At 46.0% G+C, this 21962-nt stretch overlaps 1 protein-coding gene across 2 annotated transcripts in view; it reads right to left on the bottom strand.

The window, feature by feature from the left end:
- NEDD4L (NEDD4 like E3 ubiquitin protein ligase) overlaps window positions 1–21962 on the bottom strand; it is a 301785-nt gene that overhangs the window by 202187 nt on the left and 77636 nt on the right. The window lies entirely within an intron of this gene.

Genomic DNA, 21962 nt, shown 5'->3' with positions numbered 1-21962 from the left:
AAGAGAAGGGGCACTCTAATCTGGAGAACTGGGTTTGATTCCCCGCTCTGCCACTTGAGCTGTGGAAGCTTATCTGGTAAACCAAATTAGCCTGCGCAGCCCAACGCATGCCAGCTGGGTGACCTTGGGCTAGTCACAGTTCTTCAGAGTTCTCTCAGCCCCACCCTCCTCACAGGGTATGTGTGTGGGGGGTAGGAGATTGTAAACCCCTTTGAGTCTCCTTACAGGAGAGAAAGGGGGATATAAACCCAAACTCTTCTTCTTCCATTCTCTCCCCAGTGTAATTTAACATTCACAGGTGCCCCCTTGCCAAGATGTATCTGTTTATCATGTTGTTAGCCGCCCTGAGCCCTTCGGGGATAGGGCGGGGTATAAATATAAAGTGAAATGAAAAAATGAAATGAAATGTAGCCAAGGTGGCATTTTATGAAATGCAGAAATGCATCTTGATTTAGTGATATGCATCGAGATATTTGCAGTCCAAATATATCACTGAAATCACTAGTATTTTTTGGATATATTCAGGGGGTCTGGATAGTATGCGGGATTTTTTGGTACCCAGGGAAATGGATTCCCCAACCCCCCAAATGGATCCCCAACCCCCCCATGAATTTATACCCTACTTTTCTCTCCTGTAAGGAGACTCAAGGGGGCTTACAAGCTCCTTTCCCCTCCTCTCCTCTCCTCTCCTTTCCCCTCCTCTCCCCTTGTGAGGTAGGTAGGGCTGAGAGAGTTCCAAAGAACTGTGACTAGCCCAAGGTCACCCAGTAGGAGTGTGGAAACACATCTGGTTCACCAGATAAGCCTCTGCCACTCAGGTGGAGGAGTGGGGCAATCAAACCCAGTTTTCCAGATTAGAATCCACCTTCTCTTGACCACTACACCATGCTGGCTCTCAGAGAGTTGTCTATTTCTACTGCATGCCCAACTTGTCAATAAAAGCATTTCACTGATTCTAAAAGAGAAAATATTTTACAGGAGTTTTTTCAGTACTCTCCCAAATTTACAATTTTTCCAGGGGAAAAACTGGAAAAGGGCCTTGAAAAATAAGGTACACACTCTGTCCCCCACAAATTTTTCACACACCCCCTTGCTGCGCCTTCACATTTGTGTCCCAAAATATTTACTAATCTGTTACTTACTCTGCAAGTTTTAGGCATCAGATTTTTGTCTCTCCCATTGCCCCAAGCTTTGGATGAGACATAGTAGGGAACTTTAATGTTGTGCCTATATCATGGTAACAGCCAAGTGTTCAACTGGTGTCTTGGAAAGGGCATTGAATACTTGTCAGTCTTTGCCATGACAAACATGACACACAGTCAACAATTATCTTAATGGGATCTCACATACATGAGAAGCGCTTACACAATAGGACCGAGCAGTGGTGGGACCCAAAAATTTTAGTAACAGGTTCCCATGGTGGTGGGATTCAAACAGTGGTGTAGCGCCAATGGGGCTGGGCGGGGCACGACGGGGGCGTGACCAGGCATTCCGGGGGCGGGGCATTGCTGGGCGGGGCTGTGGCAAGGACCCAGCCACTGCGCCGGTCCTTCGGCGGAAAACGAATGCACACAGACGCAGGCTGCCACACACGCCGGTGCACCTCCTGCTAGACTGCTTCAAGTTCTGCGCACTACTGCTGAGGAGCGGAGGAGGGCACTAAGGCAAAAATCACGAGCAAAATCACCAATTAGTAACCCCCTCTCGGCACACACAAATAATTAGCAACCTACTCTCGGGAACCTGTGAGAACCTGCTGGATCCCACCTCTGGGACCGAGATTCTTTCTGCATCGAAAGGTGATGAAACTGCAGGAATCCTCCAGAGCTTTCCACCACGGTCTCTCCCTTGCACATACCAGGAGTAACTTATGTAATAAGAAAGAATTCCTTCTTCCTTCTCTTACGTAATAATCTCAAGGAATGGAAACAGGCGGCATCATGGCCACATGCAACATGCTCCATAGGGAAACATCTCCAGAGACTGCCAAAGTTTTATGCAAGTTGGTATAAAAAGGAAGCTGATTCGGGAGGGAAACGTTAGTGAGGTCTTCGTATTGCCCACTTTAGTCCAGACCCTATACAATCGTATTTGAAAGATAAAATAGTGGAGAGGATAATTGTATAAGCTATGTCGAATTCCCACCGGGGAGAAAATTGGGGTATGAATTAGGTAAATAAAGTGAAACTTTTGACCCAGGTATGTCACCCGAAGTTAACACATTTCAGGACCGAACACCTTATTCCACACAGTGGCCCCTTCCACCCATGCAGAACGATGCACTTTCAATCCACTTTCAATGCACTTTGAAGCTGGATTTTACTGTGCGGAATAGCAAAATCCACTTGCAAACAACTGTGAAAGTGGATTGAAAGTGCATTATTCTGCATGTGCGGAAGGGGCTAGTACATTGGTGGCGAACTCAGAGCCCTTTCTGTGGGCACGTGCAAACAGAGTGCCCCCCCCCCAACATATCTAGGCTGGCCTGGGCTGCTGGGCTCGATTATTAGCATTAAACCTAAGACCTAGTTTTGGAGAAGTAGTGTAGATAACCCTGTTAAGCGCTGTTAAACCCCACTGATTTTCATGCAAAGAACTAAAGCATGATCCTTTACCTGGGAGTAAGCTCGGTTGCTGGCAATGGGGCTTGCTTCTGAGTAAACCCTCCTAGGGTCGTGATTCACCCATTGGAAGAGTTGCATGGTTGCTTCAAAGCAAAGCCACTGACTATCACCAAGCTTACTCCTGAGCAACGCACGCCTCGGAGCCAACCGTTTTTTCTAAACTAAAACCTCAGTATTCAGGTTAAATTGCCGTGTGGGCGCTTTGCGATAAATAAGTGGGTTTTGGGTTGTAGTTTGTGCACTCGATCTCGAAAAGGTTCGCCATCACTGGGCTAGTAGCTTGCGGGGCAGGAGTCCCTGTTACTGGATGGTCCTGCGATTCTTGAACTCTGTTTCTGCGGTTAAGCATGACGTGGCTAGACTATTTCCTTTAAGAGCAGCCATGCTTTTGAGTCGCCTGGGTGCTATTTCCATACCTTTGGGCACCCACATTCTGCTTGCCAGCAACCCACAGCTGGCTCTGTCTAAGGCAGTGGTGGCGAACCTATGGCCCTCCAGATGTTATGGACTACAGTTCCCACCATCCCCTGCCAGCATGATGCTGGCAAGGGATGATGGGAACTGTAGTCCATAACACCTGGAGGACCGTGAGTTTGACACCTCTGGTCTAAGGCAGTGGTGGCGAACCTATGGCACAGGTGCCAGAGGTGGCACTCAGAGCCCTTTCTGTGGGCACACACAAACAGAGTCGCCCCCCCCCCCCATCTAGGCTGGCCTGGGCTGCTGGGCTCAATTATTAGCATTAAACCTAAGACCTTGTTTTGGGGAAGCAGTGTAGGTAACCCTGTTAAGTGCTGATTTTCATGCGAAGAACTAAGGTGTGATCCTTTACCTGGGAGTAAGCTCGGTTGCTGGCAATGGGCTTGCTTCTGAGTAAACCCTCCTAGGGTCGTGATTCACCAGTTGGAAGAGTTGCATGGTTGCTTCAAAGCAAAGCTACCGACTACCACCAAGCTTACTCCTCGGAGCCAACCGTCTTTCTAAACTAAAACCTCAGTATCCAGGTTAAATTGCCGCATTGGCACTTTGCGATAAATAAGTGGGTTTTGGGTTGCAATTTGGGCACTCGGTCTCGAAAAGGTTTGCCACCACGGGTCTAAGGTGACCAGGGTCTCCTGTGTCTTTGTGTAAAGGAGTGCATTTCAGCAGATGCCTCCTTGTCATGGGAGGATCGGAGGAGTTAAAAAAACCCAAATTCATCAACAGCTCCCCCTTATGAACAGGACCCCCCCCCATTAGTGTGTAAAATGCCTCTCTCCTTGCCCCAATGCCATATGAGGCTGCATCCGCCCATTGTTGGAAATTGTGTTATTGTTGTACAATAGCAGGCTTTTACACCTGGACGGTCTTGTCCACATAGGAATGCTTAGTTGCAAGAGATGGCTATAGCGCAACCATTGTAAAATAGCCAATATTGGGTGCACCGGTTTTGCACTGTGGTGTTGCAGAGACATGGCAACCTGCAACACAAGGAACCACAACCACACTAGGACGGAAGGCATTCTAGCAAAAAAAAAACCAGGCCAGGAACCCAGACACCATCCCATTAGTTGCGTAGTCAGCTACTTTGTTTTTCAAAGGCTTTCAAGGACACCCTGAATAAACCATGCTACCTTCCGATTCTGATCCTTTGTCATTAATATTACAGAGGGGTGAACTCTACTCTTTACATCAAAAACATTCTGCAGAAGAGCTCTCTCGGAGCCCGCTGCATTGAAACGCTCATCCACTAATGAGGAGGCCATTCTTAGCTGCGAAGAACATCACGCATTTTCTGCAGCCGCATTATTTCCCCTCGTTCACCTCTGACTCCCTTTGCATGCTGAATGCGGAGCGCTCCTGTTAATGGCACGCAGTGGAGTTGGGGGAGGAGAGAATCCCGCCATCCAAACCTTAGTCAAAGCCAGTTAACTCGGCAATAACGCAGACACCTTTGGATACCCTACACAATTAGAGCACCGTTGTCCCTGGTGCATTCAAGAAACAATCATGTCCTGATATTGGTGCAAAGGAGCAACACTGCATAGGTGAACACATTAATCACTGTGGCTGGATTCAGATGGGAAACTGAACCATGGTTAGGTTAAAATGTGCATCGATCCAGCACACTGCTAAACTTTTCTGCGCTGCTCCCTCTTCTTCCCTTTGTGAACAGAACTCAGCAAATAATCCCAGTGCTGTATGTGGATTTTCCAAGCTGTGTAGCTGTGGTCTGGCAGTTTTAGCTCCTCGTGTTTCACCCACATCTGTGGCCATTTTTGCACTTGTGGTCTGCTCCACATTAGGCAAAATGTGCATGTGACTGGCCCAAGGGTCCTCCAGCAAGCTTCCCTGGCAGGGTGGGATTTGAACCTAGGTCACCAGATACTTGTCTGACACTCAAACCACTGGAGAAATTGGCTCGGGTGAAGCTCCATTCTGATGTTGTAGATACCTGGAGGTAGGTCATTAGGTTTCTTTTTGTATTGTCAAAAGTTTTCGTAGCTGGAATCAACTGGCTGTCATGGGTTTTCCAGGCTGTGTGGCTGCAATCTGGTGATTTTAGCTCTGGGCACTTCCCCTACATCTGCGGTTGGCTTCAGTAAGAGGTGTTTTTCTCTGTGTCACGGGGTTCTGTGTAGTTGGGTATTTGTTTCTTCTGTGTGAACTTCCCCTGGTCACATGCAAATGCACCTCATCCCTCTCTCACTCCAGAGATGGACAAAAGAAATACCCAACTACCCAAAACACTTTGCAGTGTGCCATGGAGAGGAACACATCTTACTGTGGCATGCCTCTGGACATTCCAGCCATAGGCCTTTTGTGCACTTGCCGTTTGCGGCATGGCTGTGAGCTCCGCAGTAGGTTTTCCTCTCAGTTTTCTGTTCCAAAGGAAAGTCTCTCATTATGAAGCGTCCCTAGCTGAGGGAAGCCAGTCTGCCATTTTGCCTGGCTGTCTACTACCTTGCTTGTTTCCTTTCAACTCCATTTTGGTGTCTTCCTTCCTTCCTTCCTTCCTTCCTTCCTTCCTTCCTTCCTTCCTTCCTTCCTTCCTTCCTTCCTTCCTTCCTTCCTTCCTTCCTTCCTTCTCACTGGCACAGTCCTTTGCTCCATTGATAGATCTTTAGATGTTAAAAAAAAGAGAAGCACTTCTGATCGATCTCAAATGGTGGAACTAGGGCAGGGGAAAGTGGAACTAGGTGGAACTAGGACAGGGGAAGAGACGAGCAAGAAACTTTCCCTGCTTTTGGAAACTGGAGATTTTCTCATCTGTGGAGCGGTGAGTTCAGGGGCAGGGAAAAGGTATGCACAGTTGAGAATCTGACCTGAACGTAACATTCTCAGCCTAACCGACATCACAGGGTTGTTGTGATGATAAAACAGAGGAGAGGAGAATAATGTAAGTTGCTTTGGGCTCCTGCTGGAGAGACAGGCCAGTTATAAATGAAGTAAATCAATACCTATTCCCCACTGACCACGATGCTAAGCCAAAGCTGAATCCAGGTTTAGAATCCCAGCTAATCACAAGGGGGAGACTTGTACACCAGCACAAGTGATAGGTCATGAGAGTAAGTTTCTACTCGGGATTCTCTGCATGAGGAGGGGAAGAGGAAGGAACAGAAAGTGAGGAACTCGGATGAATCTTGAAGAACAAGCCAGACCCGTGCACATTTTAACTTCACCTTGGTCACTTTTGCTGGCTGAGTGCAGCCTTGCAGGCCCAGCTACACTAAAAGCATAGGGTCACGACAAGCATGTCTACCAAACACATGAAAGAAGAGAAGAAGAGGAAGAAGAGGAAGAGGAGGAAGAAGAGGAAGAGGAGGAAGAAGAGTAGGAAGAGGAAGAGGAAGAGGAAGAGGAAGAGGAAGAGGAAGAGGAAGAGGAAGAGGAAGAGGAAGAGGGGAAGAGGGAAGAGGAAGAAGAAGAAGAAGAAGAAGAAGAAGAAGAAGAAGAAGAAGAAGAAGAAGAGGAGGAGGAGGAGGAGGAGGAGGAGGAGCTTGGATTTATATTCCCCCTTCCTCTCCTGTAGGAGACTCAAAGGGGCTTACAATCTCCTTGCCCTTCCCCCCTCACAACAAACACCCTGTGAAGAAGGTAGGGCTGAGAGAGCTCCGAGAAGCTGTGATTAGCCCAAGGTCACCCAGCTGGCATGTGTGGGAGTGTACAGGCTAATCTGAATTCCCCAGATAAACTCCATAGCTCAGCAAATGAGATGAAACCAGTTCCTCGGTGAATACACCTGCTCTTAACCACTACGCCACTGCTGCTCCATACAAGGTGCTAGGTAAGAAAAGTTCTCTTTGAGCAGGAGACTCTAGATTATCTCTAAGTAGAAAAAAAATGGCCCTGATTGTCTTTTAGAATATTTCTCCCACATCTGCCTGCCCCAAAAGCACTCAAGGCAAGATGTAAAAACAAAATCAAACAACTGCAACACGAACACAGTAGCAAAGAAGTCTAATTTACCCAAGGTTAGGGATTATGTTTTTAAGTATTGTACTTTAGGTATTTTTTTCAGTTAAAAGATGACTTGAGCTCTGTAAGAAAGGCTAACAAATGTTTTCAACAACAATAAAAATTATTCAACACTGGGGAAAAAACAATAAAACTAAGCAGCCTCCGGTTAAATCAGCAACAGAAAGGTTTTATCAGTACAGTGTCTGTGAATCAATTCAGCCCTCACCTAATGCCCTCTGGAACAACAATTTATCTAGACATGAGAAAGGCCCACAGCAAGTGGGCAAAACATATCTTGGAACAAGGAGTTCCAAAGTTTACCTGTCCTGTCTACCTGTCAGTCTGACCTCTGCCAGTACCGGCTACACAGAACAGGGGAACGACAATGGATTTCAGAGCATATCTTTCTTGATCTAAGGCAGCGTGCCGCCTTAGCAGCGGCCACAATGTCTCACAAAGATACAATCCACGTCTGCAGAAAAAAATTCACACATGCATACAAGTTATATAAGTCCTTGAAGCCATTGCAGCAAATGCCCCAGTTTTACACGTTATATAAAATCCAGCCGCAAATAGACAGGCGATTTTACCGGAGCTGAAGGCAGGCAACTGGGAATATTCCGTCAAAGTAAATACTTTTTTACCTATGAATAATACAAAAAGCAGTGAACGCCATTTGAGGTGGTGAGTGAAGGTAGTGTTCTTTGGACAAATCACCAAAAACCCTCAAGGACATCAAACAGTCAAATATCGAAGACAATTCTTGTGTGGATCGAATTTCAGTGAAAGAGCATTGCGGTATTGTGAAACAACAACCTGAAAAACAATAAGGTTTAATCCCTGTATTGGAAAGGAACTGAGTGACATCCAAGTGAGAAAGCCGCAAGAAATTTATTTACCTCATATATGCCCCACCCTTCTCCCCAATGAGAAACCTAAAGCAAGATACATCTTTTTCCTCTCTTCCGTTTTATCCTCACAATAAACCTGAGAGGTAGATGAGGTCGAATGTGGGTCACTGACCCAAGATCATCCGGCAAGTTTCCTAAGCAGTGGGGATTTGAACTCGGATCTCCCAGATCCTAGTCTGATACGCTGGGTAAGATGCCGTGGTTTCAAATTTTAATTCACCTACTTCGTCAGCCCAAGTTTAAGAAGGGATCAAAACTTCCCCGCTGATTTTCTGCTTACCACAAAATAATCCAAAATTTCCCTAGGAATCCCAACCCGGCCCCTCCCTTAATCCTATCTCGGTTTACCCACCTCGGTGCGTAAAACAAGTCACTTCTACTGGACAGCTGCAAACGGACGACTGAAAAGGTGCCTGGAACTGCCAAAGGGTGCCACTCCCGAATCAATCTGAGAGCTCGAGTTGAGCAACACGAACCACTCCTCCCACGGAACTGGAGTGAAAGCCTCCCTTCCACTAGGAACACTTGAAAACCCTGGAACCTGTCCTGGCAAGGAATAAAAGCCGGCCCTGAATACACAGAGCTACTGTGCTTCAGAGCAAGAGCACAGTGGCTGCCGAATTATAGAGTCCTGTTAAATAGGCAGATGAATGATAACAGGACTCGGCCTTCCCCCTCTAGCCCAGGTGCTTACTTCTGGATGGCAGCAGCAGCCAAGAGCCATAGAGTGAGTTTACTCAGAAGTCTGCTCTGCTGAGGTCACACCTGAGTGCTTGAACCTGTATGTTAATGAAACATTTCCCTCATAATCTTCCTGCTGGAAAATTTCACCTGCTTCATTTCCCCTTGTTGAGGTATCTCCCGAACTCCATGGATGGAAGCGTCTGGGAGCAGGGGTGAGACCCACCTCGGGGCTCAAGAGCGCTGTCTCGCGGCTCTTCTGCCCTTGCACTGTGGCTCCAAGAGCCGAGCCGCTGGCCCCATCCTTGCCTGCCACGCCCTGCAGCAGGTGGCAGGTGAGGTGCATCAGCTTCTCAGAATGGCTGAGTAAAAGGTAAAAAACCCAATATATATAGTCTGTTCTCTTTGTTTTAAATGTCAAAAAAATTTTACTTGTGGCTCCAAGTGTTTTCTTTTCCCCATGGAAAGCAGGTCCAAATGAGCTCTTTGAGTGTTTAAAGGTTCCTACCCACTGGTCTAGAGGGGATGCAGGAGCCGGGCAGCTCTCCTTAAGAGCAGTGGTGGCGAACTTCTTTGGCACTCAGATGTTATGGACTGCAATTCCCATCGGCACCTGCTGGCATGGCCAATTGGCCATGCTGGCGAAATGATAAGTATAGTCCATGCTACTCTGATTAAGGATTACGCACCTGCGACTATAGAAAGGCGCGTGAGTATAGAGTCCATCCTGAACACTCCCCTACATTTCTCCAGCTTCCAACGATGTGTTCAGACAGAAGGAAGGCAGATGTCAAGTACCCATTCTCGGATGTAGCTGCTCATGAAGATGTCTTATCAGCTCAGTGGCCCATCAACATCAGCACTGAGTGCTCAGCAGTGGCATACTGCCCACGGGGCAGGTGGGGCCAAATGACCCTGGACCTAACCGGGGGGCTGGCGGGCACAAAATTGCCCCCCACCCGTCTCCTTCCCCGTGCCAACCTGGCTCGGAAGAGCTGGGACAGTGTGGTGGAGGCGCCTAAAGCCAGCCAGCCTAAAGACAGGAGCCGGCCTGCTGCTGCGGCGTCCATCCATCAGCGCCTCCTTCCACTCCCAGGCCCTTGGGGGGGGGCGGGAGACCTGGGGCACTGCCCGAAGGCCTGCTGCCATTACAGGTGAAAACCATCTGGAGCCACCCCGAGCATGGTGTTGTTCCCAGGCGCCATTTCCCCCCAATACCCTCTGTTGCTCAGACTGGCAACAGCTCACTGAAAGGGAAGTCAGGATGAGGGCCCCAACTTGAGCACCTACTACTAGGAGTACTTGAGCCTTCCGAGGTTGGTACCTTGATTTGCCTCCCACCCCTCTAGGCAGCAATGTGGAAATATCCAGGGAAATCCTGGACGTGAGGGTGGGTAGCTCTAGGAATTGCTGGAAACTCTTTGGTTTTCCCATACAGCTTCTGGCGTGAGGGTGGGTAGCTCTAGGAATTGCTGGAAACTCTTTGGTTTTCCCATACAGCTTCTGGCGGTCTCTACCACAACCCGCTGTAGAAATCTTGGTGCAAATAAAGCCATGCACCAGCCTCCTCCCGAGCATGGCCCACCAACTCTGTCCACTGCCTGACCCTTTTAAATGGAGGTGCGGGGGATTGAACATGGGATCTTTCAAGAGAGCATGGAGGTAGATCTTAGCCCCTGCCCTGTACTATAGCTTCTCCCTGATACTCTCCAGTTAAGGATCTCCATCAATTCGAACATCAGGGAGGGGTCACAGAACAGCACAGGCTTCTCAAACCTGGTCAGCCAAGAATGGCTTTCATGTAGTGGTTAGAACAGACAATTAGGATCTCTGCGAGTCATATATTCAAATCCCCATTCTGCTGCAAAGTTTTCTGGGTAACCCTGGGCCAGTCACTCACTCTCTCTCAGTCTTACTACTTCTCAAAGTTGTTGAGAAGATAGAACAGGGAAGAGCCTCCAAGTATACCCTCCTGCGCTCTCCAGAAGAGAGTGAGGCAAAAACACACGCAATATAGTATTAAAGATCATCTCTAAGAAAAGGAGACAGGCCTCAAAAGAATCAAATTTTTATTTATTTCTGTTCTCTGACATATTTCTATGTTCTGATCAGCATCAGAGATAGACACAAACAGCTATTGGTGGGTATATTTCCAAAGCAGAGTCGCCATTTTTCATTTTCTCCCAGAAGGCTTTGAACTTGGCTTAGTCAGTCTGTAATAAGAGTCTGGAAGAGTTTGGATTTAAATCCTCCCTTTCTCTACTGTAAGGAGACTCAAAGGGGCTTACAATCTCCTTCCCTGCTCCCCCCGCCCCTCAAACCTTGCTCTGTGTGAGATGGGTGGGGGACCTGGTTGACAGAAGCCCCGAAGGACACTGTGATTCAGGCCCCAGGCCCAAGTACCCAACTGGCATGTGTTGGAGTGCACCATCTAATCTGGTTCCACCAATGTGATAAGCTCTCCACAGCCTTCAGAGTGGCAGAGCCTTGGGGAATCAAAACCCAGTTCCTTCCAGATTAGAGTAATTGCACCTGCTCTTAACCACTATACCACGCTTGGCTCTCCTGAATCCCTTGGGAAAAGCCTCACAAATTTCATGTTAGTCTCCAAAATGCCCTCATTTGCTACAAGCCTCCTTTCCTTCTCCTTCTACCTCCACAATATTCTGCCTCAAAGGTATAGCCCATGGAAGAACATAAGAACCCCAGCTTCTGCTGGATTCAGACCAGAGTCCATCTGAGTCAGCAGCACTCTGCTACTCGCAGTGGCCCACCAGATTTGCCTTCTTTAGGAGACCTGCCACATGCAGGATGTGAAAGCAATGGCCTTGCTGCTGCCATGCTGCTCAGAGGCACCTGGTCTCAGAAAGATCCAAGCTTAAAACTCTCAAGATAACTTCGGTATTTTGGGACACTCATGCTAGTCTTGAAATTACATTCCTGAAGTTTGGCTTTTTTTTTTTTTGTCCCATTGCATCAAACGGTGCAAACATCGTTTTACCCTTAATTTATTTTTTCCCCTCAGAGGCCTACGCTAAAGCTGATAAGATAAGCAAATAACTTCATAGCAGTTTGATTAAGCCAGCCAGAACAATCTCCTTTGCTTGCAAATTCTGTAGCAATTTAAAGATCGGAATTTCCATCTTATTTCTAGGCTGGCTCCTTTGATGCCAATCTGACACACAGAAATCATACTTGCTTGGCCTTCTGCATACACTAATATAGCCTTAACATAGTCTCGGAAATGCAGAGACCCAGGGCATTACAATAGCCATTAACACCATATAGTACCTCTCTTTTTCTGGTGCTAAAAACAATCTGGAAGGGGGGGGGACCCTCAATGAAAAAAAAAGTTCCAGCAGAGATTCAACTCGTTCTCTACCACCACAGCTATTTATCTATACCCTCTCCCACATACACAGGGGGGTTCTAAAGCTATTAGGGATCTCTGGCAGAACAAGTAGTTAACAAATCCCAGATGCCAGGTTGCACTGGGACAGAGAAATTCCAACGTGGAGCATGGTATCTTCAGCAATGACTTTTGTGTAGCATCTCCTAGCACAGTGATGGCGAACCTTTTCAAGACCGAGTGCCCAAATTGCAACCCAAAACCCACTTATTTATCGCAAAGTGCCAACACAGCAATTTAACCTGAATACTGAGGTTTTAGTTTAGAAAAAACGGTTGGCTCTGGGCATGCGTTACTATGGAGTAAGCTTGGTGGTAGTCGGTGGCTTTGCTTTGAAAGCAACCATGCAACTAACCAACGCTGGTGGTGGAATCCTGACTCCCTAGGAGGGTTTTCACTTTGTGAAATGCAAGCTCCATTGCCAGCAACCGAGCTGCTGACTCCCAGGTAAAAGGATCCGCACACTGTTAGTTCTTCAGCATGAAAAAAAATTCGAGTGGGGTTTAACATGGCATCTTAACAGGAATTACCTTACACTGCTTCCTGAAAACCAGGTGTTAGGTTTTATGCTAATAATGCGAGGAATAGCGTGACCCCAGAGCCAGCCTAGATGGGGGGGGGGGGTGTGTGACTCTGTTGCATGTGTGCTTACAGAAAGGGCTCTGAGTGCCACCTCTGGCACCCGTGACCATGAGTTCATCACCACTGACCCTAGCAGATCTCCAGTAGGAAGGCGAAGGTTGGACCCAACCATTTTTCCCACTGGTGAAAAAAGGAAAAATAGAGGCCCATATGACCACAAAAAAGGTAATATATATCAGATCATCAAGCTCATGGACAAAAGCCAGATACTATGGGGGCTATAATAAAGAAGGAAACCGGCCAAGAGGAAACGAATAAGCTGGCTGGATCCAGCGCTAAGTCTGTTTAACATTTTTGCATCACACTCTTTCATTGTAGTGGTGGTGGGGTGGGAAGCGCCATCAAGTTGTAACCAATTTACGGTAAGATATTTTTAGAGGCAATTTGTTATTAGCTGTTGTGGGTTCCCAGGCTATGTGACAATGGACTAATAGTTTTTGCTCCCAGTGTTTTGCCCACATCTACGGCTAGCATTTTCAGAGGCCTGTCACAGTAAGATGTGTTTCTCTCCATGCTATTATTGCCTGCCTCTGCATAGCTGCTCTGGACTTGGTGGTCTCCCATCCAAGTACTAACCAGGACTAACCCTGCTTAGCTCCTGAGATCTGACAAGATCAAGCTAGTCAGGGCCATCCAGATCAGGGTATGTTTTCTTATAAGGTGTAAAAATAAATGGGCATGACGTTCCTGTCATTTCTTGTTTGTATATGTAAACTTAACATTATACAAATCAGTGCTTAGGGAGGAATTAATTTCTTAACCAGTTGCTTTATGTACTGGCTCAAACATTCAATTAAATGAAGAAACAAGTTAAACCGAGTTGGAGGTCAGCTTTTTGTTATAGCCATATGCCCCAAGGTTACCCTGTATTTATCTATACACAACACTCTTGTCTCAGCTTGGCAGACACTGTAAAGAGGTTAGTATCAAGTTCTGCAGTACCAAATAGAAAATATGACCCCTAAAATATGAAGCTCCGAAGCTGAAAAATGACTCTAGCCTTGAAATTTTGGCTAGAAAATCTGAAATTACAGCCAAAGAAAATTTGTCAAGACCTGCGTCAGCCAACTAAGAGAGATTTTTCATGGTATGAATTTTAGTGAGGCGGATTGATATGTGGATTGATATGTGTAAGACCATTCTTGAAGGCACAGAATTAGTATCAACGAGTAAAAAAGAAAGATGCCTTTTAAATTTCTAAAATATTCACTAAAAATATAAACTGCATACTCCATTCCCTCTGCACACATGTGTTATGTGTACAACAGGCCTGTGGATATCATTCAGTTTTAATACCTAGCCATCACTGAGTATTTTCATGCGCATGCACAGCTGTCTTGCTTTGTTTTCAGCCAATGATCAACCTGTTTTTTAATTAATCTCACTTCAACTTCGGGAGAACAATTATCAAGTCTTGATTCTGTACATCTATTTTGCTCTGAACAGGAATAGTTATTTGGTGGTATTTTCAGGGGACAGTAAGATACTTTGTGGATGCAGGAAGATGGAGAAGCATGAGACCTGATTTTATCAAACACAAATCTGGGACAACTAGAACATCTAGAGCACAGGTGTCAAACTAGCGCCCCTCCAGATGTTATGGACTACAGTTCCCATCATCCCCTGCCAGCATGCTGGCAGGGGATGATGGGAACTGTAGTCCATAACATCTGGAGGGCCACAAGTTTGACACCTGTGCTCTAGAGTTCGACTAACTAGAAACTTTAATGGCTTCCAGGTCAAAGGACTAGTTAGTACAAGACTAGTTCGTACAAGGTTCTGGGAATGGCTTCAGATTCTAGTATACAAACAAGTCGACAAGTCAGGACTGCAGGTAAAAACTCTTGAACATGACAACCAGTGTGGTATGACGGTTAAGAGTGTCAGAGTACCATCTAGAAGTTCCAAGTCTGAATTCTCATTCACGCCATGGAAGTTTGCTGGGTGACCTTGTGCCAGCGTGGTGTAGTGGTTAAGAGCAGGTGGGTTAGATTCTGCACTCCTCCACCTGAGTGACAGAGGCTTATCTGGTGAACCAGATCTATTTCTGCACTCCTACACTCCAGCTGGGTGACCTTGGGATAGTCACAGTTCCCTCAGAACTCACTCAGCCCCACCTACCTCACAAGGTGTCTGTTGTGGGGAGAGGAAGGAAAAGGAGCATGTAAGCCCACTTGAGTCTCCTTGCAGGAGAGAAAGGTAGCAAATCTTGGCATAGTGACATCCCTCTTTAATCCTCTACAACCATGCTTAATTAGTCCCAAAAGTGACTAATTAATCCCCATTAGGGATAACTCTAACACTTCGAATATCCTTTACATCAGGGGTCCCCAAACTTTTTAAACAGGGGACCAGTTCACTGTCCCTCAGACTGTTGGAGGGCCGGACTAAAAAAAACTATGAACAAATTCCTATGCACAAATGATTGTAAAATGTTTGATTTCACCTTTCAGCCTTTCTGTCATGGTCTATTTTTAGAACAGTGACCAAAGTATGTCAAGTACAGGGTGGGCTCCAAATATTGTTGGGGAGGCTGTGGAATACCTTCCCCTGTAAAAAAAAAAGCAGAACTTTCCCAATGAAGCATTCCATCTAACCCAGGATCAGGTATCTTCCTGGGTTCTTTCCTCCCTAGCAGCCAGCGAGCGATTCGCCAGCCTGGCTGATGCCAATGGGAGTGAGGCGGAACAGAAAGCCTGAGAGCAACACATGGAGTAGCTGAGAAGGAAGGGCGGAGCAGGCGTTGCCACATGTAAGGTTTCCAACTCTGGGTCAGAAAATGCATGGAGATTTGGGGGTGCCATCATGTAACTGCAATCAACGGCCGTTGGGGCCGGTTCCTCCTCTCCCTCGAGCCCCCACTGCACATGAATGGAGCCATCGCCGCCATGCCTGGCGGGCCGGATAAATGCCTTCAGGGGGCCACATTTGTGGCCCCCGGGCCGTAGTTTGGGGACCCCTACTTTACATGTTCTAGATGGTCCTTAAGAATTTGTGTGTCAGTAGTTCTTGGCTACATATGTGGAACTGAGACATCCTTAGGTATTATCAAGAGTTAGTTGAAGATGACTTTATTTAGGACCACATTTGGTTTACATTTCCAGGAGTCATGATTTTAGATGTTGGTTTCTATGTTTTTATTGTATTCTATTTCGTCAGTTATATTTATGTTGTAAGCTACCTTGAGCTAATACATGTTTTAATTAAAAAAGACAAAATAGAAAAGACATTACAGCACGCTGTGCTAGTCTTGTTAAATGGTTGAATTGTTCTTTCTAATCCATCTACATTTCACCCAGTCCAGTACTAAAACCACTGCCTTAAAAAAAAGAACAGCTCGAAACTCAACTCACCTTCATTTAATGTGAGCCCTTAATTTCTCCAGAGCAAACAAAAGAAGTCTTTTATACGTGCTAAAATGGTCTTAAATTGTTCTTTTCCAAAAAAAAACCCCTCTCAGCTGCACTATATAAACAGGCACAAGAGTAATAAGGGAAAACGTCCCATCTCTCATTGAGTAAGACAAGCACTTCTATTGTTGGGGTTTCAGGGTGTAAAGTTGCTGGCAGAGAGTTTTATTATCTTGTGATTACAAGGAGGTATGATTCCTTTAAAGGCAGAGCCAACTGGCTTATTAGAAGAGGGAATTGCTCAACGGCATCTTAATGAAATATTAGCACAAAGATTATCCGCTGCTAAAATCCAACTCCACATGATATCCTGCATGCAAACAGTAACCTTGTTTACTCTGAGATTCGAGGGTCATCAATCTTATTTGCACTTCACATTAATAACACGAGAGGCAGTCCCTGTGGCAAGAAGATCCCTCACCACTGCACGAACAATGCAAGTAGCCCCAGTCCTATAATGCCGATAGTAAAGACCCTGTACGTGGTATAGTGTAGGGCAGGGGTTTCCAACCCTGGCGCTTCAGATGTTCATGGACTACAATTCCCATCAGCCCCTGCTGGCATGGCCCATTGGACACCTGTGGTGTAGGGATTATAGTGTAGGTAGGACTAGGATCCAGGAGACCCAGGCTAGAATCCTCACCCTGCCATGGAAGCTGGTGGGTAACTTTGGGCCACTCACTGACTCAGCCTAACCTACGTCACAGAGTTGTTGTGAGGATAAAACAGAGGAGAGAAAAAGATGCAGGCGACTTTGGGTCTCTACTGGGGAGAAAGGAAGGCTCACAGCCAGTGTGTGTTGAGAGCTAGAACGGTGTAGTGGTTCAGAGTGGACTCTAATCTGGACAACTGGGTTTGGTTCCCCACTCCTCCACCTGAGCGGCAAACTCTTATCTGATGTACTAGGTTTGTTCCCTTGCTCCTTCAAGAGAAAGGTGAGCATATAATATTTTAGATAAAATATAGTGCAAAACAGATGCCCCCCCCCCCCCATTGAGAAGGGCCAAACAGTTCTATGAAATCCAACATCAAATGTATTTAATTTAGAGACCTATACCCCACTTTGCTCTCAGAGCAGCTGTGGCGTAGTGGTTAAGAGCAGGTGGACTCTGATCTGGAGGAACTGGGTTTGATTCCCCGCTCTGTCGCCTGAGCTGTGGAGGCTTATCTGGGGGATTCAGATTAGCCTGGACCCTCCAACACATGCCAGTTGGGTGACTTTGAGCTAGTCACGGTTCTTCTGAGCTCTCTCAACCCCACCCACCTCACAGGGTGTTTGTTGTGAGGGGGGGAAGGGAAAGGAGATTGTAAGCCCCCTTTGAGTCTCCTTACAGGAGAGAAATCCAACTTTTCTTCTTCTCCTCCTCCTCTCCAAAGTTACCTACCACGTTCTTCTCCCCTCCCACATTTTATGCTCACAATCCTGTCAGGTAGGTTAAGGCTAAGCAAAAGTGACTGGTCCTAGGTCACCCAGCAACCTACCAAGGCAGAAGGCAAATTCAAATCTGGGTCTGGCTGAAACAAGTCTTATTCACCACTCCATATTTCACCCCATTTAGAACAACCACACTGGTTTTTCTGGTCATTTCCAAGCACAAGCCAACACACTAGATATTACTATTAACGCCCATGGGGAAAGTACCTAAAAGACCTGCATGGTGTAGCTGTTAGTATTGAACCTACGGAGTGCAGAACGGGATTCAAATCCTCTACCAGCTATGAGGACCACCAGGGTGATGCTGGACTAATCATCTCCTCTCACCCTAGTCAATTTCATAGGTATGTTGTGAGGTAAAATGGAGGAATCGTGCCCTGAATTCCTTGAAGGAAGCATTAATCACACTGGGAGATCTACTTCTTACACCAGTTCCTTCTGCCTCTGCTGTCTAGGGTGAAGTTCTCTCAAAACTCTCTCAGCTCCACCTACCTCAAAAGGTGTCTCTTGTGGGGAGAGGAAGGGAAAGGATTTGCAAGCCACTTTGAGACTCCTTACAGGAAAGAAAGGTGGGGTAGAAATGCAAACTCTTCTTTTATTGCTTTTATTAATTTTATGGCTTATTTACACAGCCTCGAAAGCAAATTTGGCGAAGAGCCTTTAAAATATAATTGCTTAATAAACCAAGAAAGTACAAAGGAAGCCCCAGAACAAGAGCTTAAATTTGGATCAAAGAAACCACAAAGACAAGCCCATTTCTGCTTTAGAAGCTCTAAACTGATATGTATGGGGTTTTGGAAGCGTTGCTTCTCAGCTGTGAAAGAAAACCACGGGGTGAATAATGCATTCAAAGCACTTCACACATATTGTCATCTTGTATTATCTGAAACAACCCTGTTAGGTATGTTAGCAGTATTATCCCCATGAAAAGAATAAGAAGAGTTTGGATTTATATCCTCCCTTTCTCTCCTCTAAGGAGACTCAAAGAGGCTTACAATCTCCTCCCCCCCCCCCCAACACCCTGTGAGGTGAGTGCGGCTAAGAGCTCCGAAGAACTGTGACTAGTCCAAGGTCACCCAGCTGGCATGTGTTGGAGTGCACAAGCTAATCTGGGTCACCTCCCCAATTCGTGGCAGAGCAGGGAATCAAACCCGGTTCTCCAGATTAGAGTGCACTTGCTCTTAACCACTACACCACGCTGGCTCTCCAGATCAGAGCAGGAGCTGACAAAGAGCAACTGGCCCACCCCACCCTGTAAGTTCATGACAAAGGCAAGATTTGAACCAGGAATTTACGTCGGGGTTGCCAATAAGATTCCCGACCTGCAGGTGGAATCTGGAGATCTTCCACTATTGCAACTGCTCTCTGAGTGAGAGAGATCCATTCTTCTGGAGAAAATGGCTGCTTTGGAGGGTGGAGTATATGGTACTGTAAACCTACTGAAGTCCCTCCTGTCTCAAAACTTCACGCCCCCATCCACCCACCCACCTGTGCTCCACTTCCAAAATCTGCAGGTATTTCAGAGCTGGCAACACAAATTCATGTTCAGAGGTCTGCTTTTTCATTATTTCAAACGCCCCTCAAGACTGGAGATGCCTTCTGGCAGCACATCCCAGAATGAGAGCCAGTGTGATGTAGTAGAGTGTTGGACTAGCATTTGGGAGACCCAGGTTTGGATTCCCACTCAATCACGAAAGCTTGCTCGGGGACCTTGGGCCTAACTAATCTCACAGAGTTGTCATGAGGAGAAAATGGAGAACAAGAGGTCAATGTACAGTACTTTGTGCCCTCATGTGAAAGGAAATGTGGGATGTAAATGAAGTAAATATAATAAACAAATGCTCTTGTTTGAACTAAGTTCACTGTAATTATGGTAGGATATTTTTGAGTGATTCAGACTCAGGTTTCTAGCATTCGTTTTTGAAAAATAAAGCATCTAGTCCGCCTGGAGGGTAAAGTTTCAGCGTGGTGGTGATGTACAGTTTTAATTCAACTACACACATACACACAAATACATATATACACACAAAGATTAGAGTACACCTGCTCTTAACCACAACACCACTTTCCAGCCTTAGAGTTCTCATATATACACAACATGAGACCCCACGCACACTGTTTATTTTTTAAAAAAATTATCCCACCTTTCTACCCAGTCAGAGCTTTAAAGGTAATGGACAATTAAAACCATTAAAAAGCAAATTTAAAAATAAGTGGCTTTCACAGATTATCTCTTTTCCTAGCAAAAACCCCAGCGTCCTGTTTTCTGTACTCTGCCAGTGAAGTCATTTCCATGACAATGTGTGCACCTGCTCGGTACTTCTGTGTTTTTAAATTATTTCCAGGCAGAGAATAACCTATTTTTAGGTTTTCAGAAAATAAAGGAAACCTTGCTAGCCAAAAGACTTAATTGCTAGACGACAACAAACTTGGAACTGCTATAAATTCTATCTAAATGTCTTGTTCTTACCAGTTCTTTCTCTTTCTATTGTGCTCCTGCCTTTGTGTTAACTGCTCTGGAATCAAGACTGTGTAATATTTCTTGTGTTGAAACTTGGATGGCTCAGGCTAGTCCGATCTCGTTGGATCTTGGAAGCGAAGCAGGATTGGCCTTGGTAAGTACTCCGATGGGAGACCACCAAGGAAGTCCAGGGCCACTACACAGAGGCAGGCAATGGCAAAACGCCTCTGCTTGTCTCTTGCCTTGAAAACCCTATAGGACCGTGGTGGCGAACGTTTGGCACTCCAGATGTTATGGACTACAATTCCCATCAGCCCCTGCCAGCATGGCCAATTGTCCATGCTGGCAGAGGCTGATGGGAATTGTAGTCCATAACATCTGGAGTGCCAAAGGTTCGCCACCACTGCTATAGGGTCACCACATATCAGCTGTGACTTAATGGAACTTTGCATACACAATATTTCTAGTAAATATGAGGATGTTCCAGTCATGCCGAGTTCTATTTTAGGCCATGCACTGAAGTCATCTTCTTCTTGGGTTGTATTCCCCTTGAGGAGGTTAGCACTGACATTTTCTTCACCAAATAGCTTGATTTGGGGTATTTTTAGGGGAAAGGTTGACAGCATGCATGTCTTCAGCAAATCCTGTCCATCCACCATTTCCTTGGTCTTCTGCATGGGCGGTGGTCTCCAGTGTCAAAGTTTAAGGCCTTTTTTGCCACAGAAGTTTCTTCCAGTGGCATAATATGCCTGTACCATCGGAGCTGTGCTTCCCTCATTTTTTTTGTTATTGATGTAATTCCAAGTCTTTGTCGTATGTCTTCATTTGTAACAAGATCGGAAAAAGTCAGGCTAAGCATCTACTGGAGCATCTTCATTTCCATCTCATTAAGAGTCTGTTCATGTTTCCGAGTTGTTGGCCAACATTCTGTTTCATATAGGACCACAGGGTGGACAATTGTGGTGTACACTTGTGTCTTCAGATGTTCAGACATTCTTGTGTCACACAGAATTCCTGTGGTTTGCCACCGCTTCATCATGCACTGACTCTAGATCGAGCAACTGGTAGGGTATCCCCTTCTGCTGTGACCAGGGATCCAAGATATTTAAATTGAGTGGTCTTCTTCAAGTCCTGGCCATTAATTTGAATAGTTCCATCTGTTTGAGGGTCACGTTCAAGGTGTTCTGTTTTTTGTAAATTTAGCCATAATCTATAATCAGCTGACCTATTGTTCCACTCCTGTGATTGTTGTTGAAGAGCTGCGCGTGATTGGTTAGCAAGAACCACATAATCTGCATAAAGCAGTGTCTAAGGATGTGGTATTTGTAAATCAGCTGTGACTGTATCCATGCGAAGAATAAATAGCACAGGTGAAATGCTGAGCCCTGGTGAACGCCAACAGTTATAGAGAATGGTGGTGAAATCCCGGCTGGACATTTAACTTGGCTGATGGCTTTACAGTACAGTAATTGTACCCATCAAACATACTCTTCAGGAATACCAGGTGACTGGAGTGCTTGCCATATAAGTGCGCCGTGGCACTCAATCAAATGCTTTTTCGAAGTCTAAAAGTGTCATTTTTCAAAAAGGCCATGCACTGAGGTCTAAGATAAGAAAATCCCTGGTTTGAATCTTCCCACCGGTCTCCAGATACTGTAAGAGTGCTGATGTGCCTTCTGTGGTTGTTGTCAGGTATTTCTGAAGTGTATTGTTTAAAATCTAAAATGCTGAATAAATCCAAGCATTTCCTCCTCCTCCTTGTTTAGCAGGTAAAATTTCTGCCACCCAAGTTAGTAAGGGATAGTGGGAGTTGAAGTGGATGGAGATTGGCTTTATTTGTGATCAGTCTTGCTGAGAGACATTTCTGCGTCTTCTTCACACCCAAGTTTTTTCTGAATACTGTCTCTTGGAAGGCACCATGCAGGCCTTTGTTCCTGACTTTGAGTGTT

The sequence above is a fragment of the Sphaerodactylus townsendi genome, linkage group LG07, assembly GCF_021028975.2.
Source record: "Sphaerodactylus townsendi isolate TG3544 linkage group LG07, MPM_Stown_v2.3, whole genome shotgun sequence".
Classification (NCBI taxonomy): Eukaryota; Metazoa; Chordata; class Lepidosauria; order Squamata; family Sphaerodactylidae; genus Sphaerodactylus; species Sphaerodactylus townsendi.
This window is presented reverse-complemented; position numbering and strand designations above follow the sequence as displayed.